This window comes from Notolepis coatsorum (genome assembly GCF_963971535.1).
Source record: "Notolepis coatsorum genome assembly, chromosome: 6".
NCBI classification, from domain to species: domain Eukaryota; kingdom Metazoa; phylum Chordata; class Actinopteri; order Aulopiformes; family Paralepididae; genus Notolepis; species Notolepis coatsorum.
Genome location: NC_140170.1, coordinates 124,221,108 through 124,233,276, shown reverse-complemented (window position 1 = coordinate 124,233,276; position 12,169 = coordinate 124,221,108).

Below are 12,169 nucleotides of genomic sequence, written 5' to 3'. Positions count from 1 at the left end.
GGACAAAGTAAATCTATAGGCTCAATATGATTTATTATCAGCATTTAGTTCTATTATTATACATTTCAAAAGCCCCCTCTAGGAAAACGAAGCACAGAAACGTAATTCAGAATGGTATAATGCAGATCCTAGACTGTGAGAATCATTTCAGGAAACGAGCTGTCACTTCTTTGCGGGGGCGTGGCCATGGTTCATCCGGCTAACTGAACTTAAGCCTGCTCTCGACCAGGCTCAAACTTTTTGATCTGTTGTCATGGTGATTTAGACAATCCAGCTTCGGGGAATGGGAAGGTCCGGCTTAAGTCAGACTTGACCGAAAGTTATCCGGCTAACTCAGTTATCCAGGTACGAGGAACGGGGCCCTGGTGTGTTCCGGCTTTATTTGGGAGGAATCATAGTGATTACTTCATGTCAACCCTACAGGCCTCCTTGGAATTAATTAATGAATCATAATTCAAATAAATATGACAATATTTGTACGATAAAAAATTACGCATTTGATGTCGGAAACATTTATAATATAATAATAATAATAATAATAATAATAATAATAATAATAATAATAATAATAATAATAATAATAATAATAATAATAATAATAATAATAATAATAATAATAATAATAATAATAATAATAATAATAATAATAATAATAATAATAATAATAATAATAATAATAATAATAATAATAATAATAATAATAATAATAATAATAATAATAATAATAATAATAATAATAATAATGGCTTGGAATTATATAGCGCTCTTCATGACACCCAGAGCGCTTCACATAGTCCATTATTCGTTCATACACAGTCATACCGGTGGTGGTAAGCTACAATTGCAGCAAGAGCTATGAGCAGGAATATGGATTCATCTGATCACAGGACAGCTGGATTAAACATATCTGAACCAGCTATTTTGGACAAATGTATAATTACTTTAATTACTCAGATATTCAAACACAATTATGCAATTATTGTGAAATGATTGAAAATAATAATTATTTAATGCCTTCTGTGGAATTTGTATTTCTTATTTGTTACATATCTGTTTTAATGATTAATTATACATTTGAAAGAATGCAGGTCAACATGCAATATATCCCAATGAATGGGACAGACCTTTGTTTGATATAGCTATAAACCTGCATTAATTCGAATATATCATTATCAATTAAACTGATATTGAAATACACTATATAGCCTATACACCAACACTGAAATGACAGTGGATAAATAAATAAATAAATAAATAAATAAGAACTAAAGCTAATCGCGTGGACATAGACTGCATTAATATTCCATAAGTCTTGTGTGTGCCAGTATTACGTGTCTAATGAATGAACAGTATAGGCTTATATTATTCTAGTTACTTGTTTCATTAGGATTTAGTAGATACTATATATATGCTCTGCCCTACGTACAGTATATGTACAGACTGTATTTATACTGTACGTAGGGCAGATCATATATATAGTATCTACTAAATCCTAATGAAACAAGTAACTAGAATAATATAAGCCTACTGTTCATTCATTAGACATGTAGGCCATACTGGCGTGCACAAGACACTGGCGGCCTTAATATGTGTATACTGTACTGTACAGTACTGTGTGTGTGTGTGTGTGTGTGTGTGTGTGTGTGTGTGTGTGTGTGTGTGTGTGTGTGTGTGTGTGTGTGTGTGTGTGTGTGTGTGTGTGTGTGTGTGTGCGTGCGCGCGCGCTGCGGCAGGTGCCCGAGCTGTACTATATATGATGACAATACAATTAATCTAATCAAAATTCGATGGGTCGCAAAACGCTTCCGCATCCATTTTCACACGGCTGCATCATTAGTTGTCTTATAAGGAGCTCTGGAGGCGTTGTTTTGTATGCAAATGACCTAGACGGGAACGCGTGTTCATGTTTCAGACTGGTGCCTGCATTCCCGAACGCAGATTATCTCAGCTCAGATAGTTTGAGCCACTTAAAACATATTCCCAGCACGTTGGGGACTCAAAGTGAACTTGTCATTGATTCTGTCTCTTCCAAGAGAACTCTTTGGAAAATATTCGGGAATGAGACCCATACCAAGGACTTACGCCAAAAAAGCTTTCTCTTAGTTCAAGTTCAAGTTTCAAGTTTCTTTAATAGTTGTCATACAGAAGTACAGAATACTTTTGTACAAAATGCTTCTTACTGTTGCGCTCCAGAGACTGTGCATGACAAGATAAGTATGAAATAAAAACATAGTAAAAATAGTAAAAATTAGAAGTAAAAAAAGAGGTCACAGTGTTCAGTTTAGACATATGTACAATGTTCGTAGACGTAGTTACCATACAATATACAATACTGTGCAGTGTACTAATATACAATACTATATAGTGCAAGGCATAAATGGACGAGGTGCAGTTTAGGTACAATTCACAGTAGGTGTACGAGTTGTAGTGCAAATCCTTTATCAATAAATATAAAGTGTAAGTGTGTTTGTGTGATCTAAAGTGTGGAGAGTGGGTGCTGCAGTGTGTTGTTTGTTTGAGTGAGTGTGTGCGTGTGGGTGTGTGTGCTGTGTGCATTTGATGGTTGTTGCATAGTGATTATTGTTCGTTTAGCGATTATTGTTCGTTTAGCAGCCTGATGGCCTGGGGATAGAAGCTCCTTCTGAGTCTTTCTGTGCTCGCCATAAGACTCCGGTATCGCTTGCCTGACGGCAGCAGTTCAAAGAGGCAGTTGTTCGGGTGGCTCGAGTCCTTAATAATTCTCTTAGCCTTCCCCTTGCACCGCTTGTTGTAAATGTTCTGGAGGGTGGGAAGCCCCCCTCTAATTGTGCGTTCGGCTGAACGTGTCACTCTTTGTAGTCTGCTACGGTCTTTTGCAGTGCTATTCCCAAACCAGGAGGTGATGTTGCCGGTCAGGATGCTCTCTATTGTACATGAGTAGAAGTTCCTAAGGATCTTCTGACTGACTTGGAACTTCCTTAGGCGCCTGAGGAAGTAGAGGCGTTGTCGTGCCTTCTTCACAACACTGTCAATGTGTGTGGTCCATGTCAAGTCCTCGGATATGTGGGCTCCGAGGTACTTGAAACTGTTCACTCTCTCAACTGGTGCCCCGTCGATGCTGAGGGGGCTGTAGTCCTTGACCCCCGACCTCCTGAAGTCCACAATCATCTCTTTTGTTTTGCTGACGTTCAGGGAGAGGCAGTTCTCCTGACACCACTGTGACAGGTTCTCTACCTCTTCCAGGTAGGCCCTTTCGTCGTTGGCAGAGATCAGGCCCACCACTACTGTGTCATCAGCAAATTTGATGATGGTGTTGTTGTTCCGCTGTGCTACGCAGTCATGTGTGTACAGGGAGTAGAGGAGGGGGCTCAGAACACAGCCCTGGGGGGCCCCTATGTTGAGCGTGATGGATGAGGAGGTGCAGTTGCCGGCTCTTACCACCTGGGGTCTGCCCGTCAGGAAGTCCAGGACCCACTGGCACAGGTCATAGTTCCCTTAGGGCCCTTTGAGACCTTTTCAGGAAGATTTTGGGATTCACCAACCGTCCCAATAAAACATATATAATTAATATTATATTATAATTAGGGATGTCCGATATTATCGGCCAACCGATATTATCGGCCGATATCGGCAGTAAAATGTGATATCGGAAAATATCGGTATCGGTTTAAAAAAAGAAAAAAACAATAACAATATTTGTTATATATATATCCAGTGAAATTATTAGTTACCTTAAATTAATCAGTTTTTTGGGGGGAGGAAACCCTGCATATATCGGTATCGGTTGATATCGGTTGATATCGGTATCGGAAATTAAGAGTTGGACAATATCGGAATATCGGTATCGGTAAAAAAGCCAATATCGAGCATCCCTAATTATAATATATTGTCTATATTCATGTCTTGCACAAAAATGTCTCAAATGGCCCTAAGAGAAAGCCTTTTTTGTCGTAAGTCCGTTGGTGAATGAGACCCAGGGATAGATCCACAAAGAATGGATTGCACGGAGCAAGTTGCACCCTTACTTACAATTCATTATTAATTGAAAATGGGGGACCCTGATGTAAACAAGACAAAAGTCTTTCTCTGGTCTGCATCCCCTTAACAATTGTGTGTATTGAGCCGTACTGTATTGTACCCATTCTGCAATCTGTTAATACAATTTTCATTCAATCAATCACTGTGCAGATTGATTGATTGAATGAAAATTGTATTAACAGATTGCAGAATGGGTACAATACAGTACGTCACTTGAGGCCTTTTGGAGGCCCCTCGTCACTAGAGGCCCAAAATATATATATATATTTTTTTAACTTTAATTTTTTATTTTTTTGGAGGCCCCAAATTATTATTATAATTTTTGTAACTTTTATTTTAAAAAAATTTGGAGGCCCCTCGTCACTAGAGGCCTTTTGGAGAGGCTCATTTTTTTAACTTTAATTTTAAAGTTTTAATTTTTTCGTCACTAGAGGTCCCATATTTAAAAAATGTTTTTTTTCTTATTTTGGAGATCGATGTCATACTGTGACACTGAAATGAAAAAATATTTCATCAACTAAAATATTTAGTCAACAAAAATATTTCATCAACTAAAATATACAGTACGTCACCCTGCCGTCTGCAAGTGGCTAATCTTGAGTATTTTTTCTCCTCTTCATAAGAGTTTGAGGTTTTCCGTTTGAGGTAAAAACAGCAATAAAAAGTCAAAACTTGCATCTCCACATCCCAGCCCCGACACCTGAATACTTTTACCAACGGATTTCCAGTTCCGCGTTTGCGTTCTGTGCTCTGATTGGTCACTGACGTTTCTGGTAGCGCCAATCGTGTGACGCCTCTTTCTTTCACCGGTTAAGCTTAGGCACTCTTTCGAAGTTGGTTAAGGTTAGAGTTTGTCTTAGAGCAGGGCGATAAAACACCAGCCCTGATTCCATACTCTAACCTTAACCAACTTCGAAAGAGTCGCCTAAGAAACGTCAGTGGCCAATCAGATCGCAGAACGCGAACGCGGAACCGGAAATCCGTTGGTAAAAGAATAGATGCAGCCCCGACACGAATGAGGCAGATTGGGATCATTATTCATGACAGACAGCAGAGACCCGCCGATGCTGATAGCGGATATCATCGAGCTCCCCCTAGTGAGGGGCCTCCACTACACACTAGTAAAAGAAAATTAAGAAATACGAAAAAAAATATATATATAATCAGATCCTCATCCAGCGTTTACTTTCACAGCATCTATAGTGACTACTAGTATCATTTCATCTCTTTTCTATCTATTTTTTATTACATTTTTTGTATTGCAAATAAAAATATGATTGATTGTTTGATAATGAGGGGTGAGAGACGTTGAGTCTACGTGACACTGACGTCCAGGTCCAGGGGTCACTGTCAGGTCAGGTCAGGTGACCACTGACCGCGAGAATTGCACTTGCGAGTTGATCAAGTAGGCTAAGACTCGAGTAGTACTGTATGATCATATGTGAGTCAAAAAACATGGATAAAAAAGTTAAACGGTGGGAAAGCGGAGCTGCTAAGTTAAAATCTAAACAGGAAAGGGACAGAAAGAATGCGTTACTTCGGCAAAGCATACCGACTATCTCTACATTTTTCACCCCGTTGATAGGTTTAGTTCATTGATCTAGTCATATTTGATGTCAAATGTCTGATATCTTATATCTGTGCTTGTGCAGGCTGCACCCTGTAGGGGGGGGCCTGGGCGTCTCTCTGTCTGTGTCTCTCTATAGCTTAAGTGACCTGATGACCCCGTTCCTGCACCCACCTTGATTTGTTGGTTGGTGGGGCTGTCTGTAGCTACATCTGGAAGTCATTACCCTCCTAGCCCCCTCTTCTGACACACACACACACACACACACACACACACACACACACACACACACACACACACACACACACACACACACACACACACACACACACACACACACACACACACACACACACACACACACACACACACCACGGGCCAGTGAGGAGGGGGCAGATGAACATAATCAGATTCATCTCAAACCAGACCTTATATGGCAATTGGATACAAGCACACAGACAAGCACACACACACACACATATTTACACACACACACATACACACACACCACACACACACACACACACACACACACACACACACACACATACATACACACGCACACACACCCCTCCCTTTTCTCTTTGTCCAGAGGGTATAAATAATGTCATGTCACGTGTATTCATTCTGGTGTGTTCGACAATAAAGACACCGTCTGAGAAATACAACTTTGTCGCTCTGAATATCTGGTCAGCTGGTCCATACTAATATCAATTAAAGGACTCGGTGGGAGGAAATCCCTAACAGATGGAGGCGCTGCTGAGATTGATGTGGGCCAGCTGTACCCAAGAAGGACGGAACGAGTACTCCTGACATCAGAAGGAGGAAAGGAGGAAAGGAGACATGGAGAAGAAGACGGTGCGGAAGATCCAGACATTCACACCAGCTGTCTGCAGCGCGTCTGAAACAGGGGTGAGATGCCAGCCGCAGCCCCTCAGACGTCCGTGACGAGACCACCAGACGACCCTCGACCAGGAGACAGAAAGGAGGAGACGAAGGACAGGCCAGGATGAAGATAGGCAGACTGGAGGAGGAGGCAGCTCCAGACCGCTGCCCCTTATCCCCTCCTCCCAGCAAGGCCAGGCACCGCAGATCATCGACGACGAGAACGGGAGGAACGGCAGGACGAGAGCCACTGAGGCAGAGCTGAAGAGACAGTGGGCCAGCTGGCGAGGGGTGGAGGGGACAGCCCGGAGACACTGAGGAGCAGCAGACCAGAGGAGACACTTTTGCCTAGGGCAGGGGTCCCAAACTTTTCAGGCCGGGACCCAGAAAATAAGGCGTCAGAGAGCCGCGGCCCAATGCACATCGTCAGGCTTTTCTTTATTTTTTTTTGCCAGGCGACCGATTTTTTAAGCCAAATATCACTTCAATCCTATTAAGTTAGTTCAAGTTAGTTATTTATTTATATGTGCTATTTATGAGAGGGCTAACTTGTTGCAAAATAATAATGATAATAATAATAGCCTCATTAAAATACTATTGTTGCTTCGGTTGTTTTCAGCGTTTTATGTGCATAATCTGTTATTTAGTTTGAAATGTTCGTTGAAATAAGTAGATTTTTCATTTTTTGTTTATTTATTAAGTTAATATAAAACCATATAGTCACATTTTAGAATACAATAGAATAGAATTTTAGAATACAACTAGAAACACTGTCCTGGCCTGCTTCTAAGTTCAGTGGCCTGAAAAAAAAAAATAAACAATTTTATTTTTTTGGACTTTTATTTTAAATTTTTTTGGAAATCATCTCGCGGCCCTCCCGTGGCTGCTCGCGGCCCACCTTTGGGTCGCGACCCCGACTTTGGGAACCACTGGCCTAGGGGACCGCACCCTGGAACGTGGACCAGCTCAGGAAGGGACCCACGCCCTAGAAGACGGGACCAGGGAGTGCACTGTAATAGAGGGAGCGTTCCTATGGGTTTGGTGTGCCTGAGTAAGGGGGGTCCAAAGGGGGTTAAGTGTATTGTCTGAAAAGTTGGAAATCTGTGTCTCTCTCTTTCTTCTCTCTCTCTCCCGCTCCCCCCCCCCTCCCTCTATCTCTCTCTCCCCTCTCTGACCGTTGTTCATCCCGACTGGTTTAGGTGTGATGCATGAAATGGATGACAATCGACGGGTACAGATCCATCAATGAACTGTTGTGTTTGACATATTGATTTAATGTCAAAAAGGGGGAATTGATAGGTTTAGTTCATTGATCTAGTAATATTTGATGTCAAATACCCCTCCCTTTTCTCTTTGTCCAGAGGGTATAAATAATGTCATGTGTATTCATTCTGGTGCGAGACACTGAGCCCCATGGAAGGGCTGGTCGGAGTTCTGTGTTCTTGTGTTCGACAATAAAGACACTGTCTGAGAAATACAACTTTGGCGCTCTGAATATCTGGTCAGCTGGTCCATACTAATATCAATTAAAGGACTCGGTGGGAGGAAATCCCTAACAAGTCAGAAAAATGCAGTATCTGTCTCATTTATGTGCATTCGGGAGATGTTATAATGCAGATTCGGTAAATCCTGTAAGTCTTCAGGAGTTTCTTGATGTAGGGGAGCCCCAGTGTTTCCTATTATTATTATATTTTTTTGTCCACTTTTTTCTCCTCTTTTTTCTATTTTTTCTCCCATCCCAATTTAGCTTTGCCAATTCTCCCCTCCCCAGTCTTGAACGTTGCTCGCATTTGCCCCCCACTGGCCGGTTGTAGGGAGGATAGAAGCCCATCGCATGTCCCCTCCGATACATGTGTAGGCAGCCAGTCGCATCTTTTCACCTGCCAGCGCGGACTCTCATTTGTAGAGGAGTAACATGTAGGAGGCTCACACTGCCCCGCCATTTTCCTGTCTCTGCTGGGCAGGCGCCCCAACCGACCTGTAGGAGTCGCTGTTTACAACGTCCAGATTACCACCCATCGACTTCCCACCCGCTAACTCTGCCAATTGAGTTAGTATGATGGCCGGCCCAACCCGGAGGCAACGAAGACAGCCGGATTCGATACCGGTGTCTCATGCGTTGGTGACGAGCGCAATGTCCGCTGCGCCACCCGGCCTCCAGTGTTTCCTATTTATTATAATTTTCTGGCATTGCTGGGTTCAAAAATGATTAGCAATAATAATAATAATAAATCAAATTTATATAGCGCCTTTCATAGAACCCAAGGTCGCTTTACAAAGTAGGGGATAATGGACCTAATTTAATCTAAAACTAACTGATGGGGAAAGCCTTGGTGAATAGATTAGCAATAGGTTAAAAGTGTTATTAAATAGATTGGTAGCACTTTATAATAACACCCTGTTATAATACATCTATAAGGTATTTGTAGATAATGAACTAATCATGAACAAACCATTTATTTACATTCATAAATGATTATTAAATCATTTATAACTATATTTGTATAACATTTACAGATTAGTTCTACTGTGGCGATAAGAAAGTAGCGAGCCAGAGACGTGGTTCGAGTTGAGGTACTTTACTTCTCACTCACATAGCATTTACAAATAACAACAAACTTAACCCGGAACCGGAAGTGGTATTTAACCTGTCCCCTAAACAGTAAAACCCACACTCTTAAAGGCACAAGCCCACCTTGGTGAATGTCTCTTAATATAGGTCACCACACTACATTATTTATAACTCATTATCAACATTGTTTGTACTTGATTTGTTAATTAATTTTTCATTAATAGACATTCATAAAACATCTATAAATCATTTGCAGATGCTATCGTGGGGGCCAATCTGAAGTGAAGCCTATTCACCATTAACAAATGTCTAATACATTTCATTATTTGTTTACTTTTTCATCACATGTTACAAATGTTGTAGACAGCTTTCGGATACACCCTTCTTTGTGACATCAAACAGTGACAGAATTACACAAAAAAAACTGGGATTGGGGTTAATTAATATTTATTAAATAATTATTATACATATATAATAAAAAAGACTATGTGCCGTATGCAATAAAATTCGGCTGAATTCAACGAATTTGAACAATTTATTAATTGCATTTTACACAATTTTAGTTAAATAAAATTAGCTGTGATACATTGAGTCGAATTTAATAATATTTTATCAGCAATGTCAGAGATGCAGAAAATTGATAGATTTTACTCATTAGGAGGTCTTTGGTTTTAATCACCTGGCACTTTCGCCCAACTAATGGGACTTTATTTTGACACCACGTGGATGATGCGGCCAATCACATGCAAGGATCATGCTATTGCCATTATATCCAAAGACAGCGAGTGTGGCACTGGTACATGCACACGGACCCAAGTGAGTAATAATTACGAGTACATTTAATCTGTTTCCTGTTCTCAAGTTAATGCAGTACCACTATGTTTTTATTCATGTAACATGCTGCTAAAAGTAGCCTATTAAGTTTTACATTTCAGGAGAAAATGTTTTTCCGACTGTTGTAGGAGAGTGCATGCAATTCCGACTCCCCCTTCACTATCTTATCTTGGTTTGCTAATGCATCTACATGGCTTGCATGCTATAATAGCTAGCCTATACTAGCCAACCAGTTCTTGCTAAAAAGACGCTCGCCTGACATCGTCATGTAACTCGAGAACCGAGGCACGGAATTGGTAGAGTGAGGTTGCATTAGAATGGCAAAAAATAGATCTTTCGAACAGTATTTATTAGAGGTGGGCATAGATAATTTTTTTTAATCTAGATTAATCTATCTGCAATCCTGGATTTAATCTAGATTAAAACAAAAAAATACCTGCCGAAGGCATTCAAAATATGTGTGTTCTACCCAGGGGCGGACCTAGCCCATTTGGCGCCCTAGGCGAGATTCACCACTGCGCCCCCCCCCCCCCCCCCCCCACCCCCCCAAAAAATGTTTTTTTTTTTTGTAATTTTTTTTGTAATTTTTTATTTTTTTTTGCTTTTTTCTTCATAGTTCTCTAACGTTAGTCTTTCTTTCCTCAACGTTCAATTCTATAACCACTTGACCGATACCCATCAATGCACAGCGCTCTAGCATGTTCTGACTGTGAACACCTAAAGCTGAGGCTCAGACCGACCGACCGTTTTAGATTTTTGGCTCATTTTCCCTTATGTTAGAAATTTTTTAATGTAAAAATAATGGTTGCAGATATTTTTTTTTTTTTTGGCGCCCCCCTCTGGGTGGCGCTCTAGGCGACCGCCTATATCGCCTGTAGGAAGGTCCGCCCCTGGTTCTACCCAAATAATGACCAGAAGTAACTTTTTCTTTCCTCCTTATGTTTCTCACCAGGTGGCCCATTACACCATGAGCCCATCTCCCGTTTCCAAAATGCATTACAGACTGTTTGAAAAAGCTGTTTTGCTATGATAATTGGTAATGAAATATCAAAATAATGTTCAATAAGATGTACTTGTGTTTAATAAGTTGTTTTATTCAGAAGTTAACACAAATAAATAATATTACCAGTACAGTACAGTATCTAGCACACTCTCAGGAGGAAAACAGAAATAATCATTTCAAACTTGAACTATGTGACATGGCTTGAATTAACTGCTCCAGTGGAGTTGCTCAGTGGCCAATGGTGTCAACTGTGGTTGTACTGGGCAGCTCCCAGGTGTGAATGGAACTGTATGAATGTGAAGCAGGGCGTTCCTGAAAAAGAGCATCTGTGCTCAGCGAACCTACCCTGGGTAAATAAAGGTAAAAAAATAAAATGCAGCACGTTAACGCCATTAACGGCCCAGCTCTAGTATTTATATGTTGGGCGAAAAATGCAACCAGAGCCTCTAGATGCTTGCAAAGTGCCGCGACTTGTGTGTGTGTTCAATGCATGGGCCCGACACGGTAACCCACCTGTTAAGATTAAAACGTGGCAACAGCCAGGCACCATGCTGTCGGCTCGCATGCTAGCTAGTGTGGGATATTCATGGATATCCTGAAGAAGAATGTTCTCAGTCAACCGAGGTAGAGTTAATAACAAAGTTTATTAACCAAACAGATAGAAATATATATAGTATATAGAGAGAATGGCTGAGGGGCTCTCCCCAGGTGATCAGCTGAAATGACCCAGGTAAAGACCTGGACCCTCATTCATCAATGTGTGCGTAGAACATGACCTATTTCCACACGTAAGCACGGAATGTAGAACTAGTGTACGCACAGGGAAGTCGGGATTCATCACACACTGCGTACGCAGGCTCTATGCTCCTCCGTGTTGATGAATACCACTTTGTTCTACCGTCAATGCTCGTGCATGATTATCCATATATGGTCATGAAAGTGAGGAAACACCCCCCATGGGATGTGAAATAATGGACTGACCCGAGCGGAACTCTGAGAAACTCCACGGAGAATTCACTGCTGTCGAACCAAGAAGACACTATCGCGTATTATGGGATAAATAAAAGGCGGATTTGTAAACGGTGATGTCAGATATCAACGGCTCCCTAAGACCATTGCTGCAATTCTGCCTGGACAGCTCAAAATACTAATAAAGACCGTTCGTTGACCACTGTTTGGTGTTGGTTGTGTGTCATTATAACCGTGCTGTAATATGAATGCCTTTATTAGTTGTGTTCGATTGGCTATATGATTTTTAGAGGCATCTATTTTGTTGTCGGCTAATAAAGAC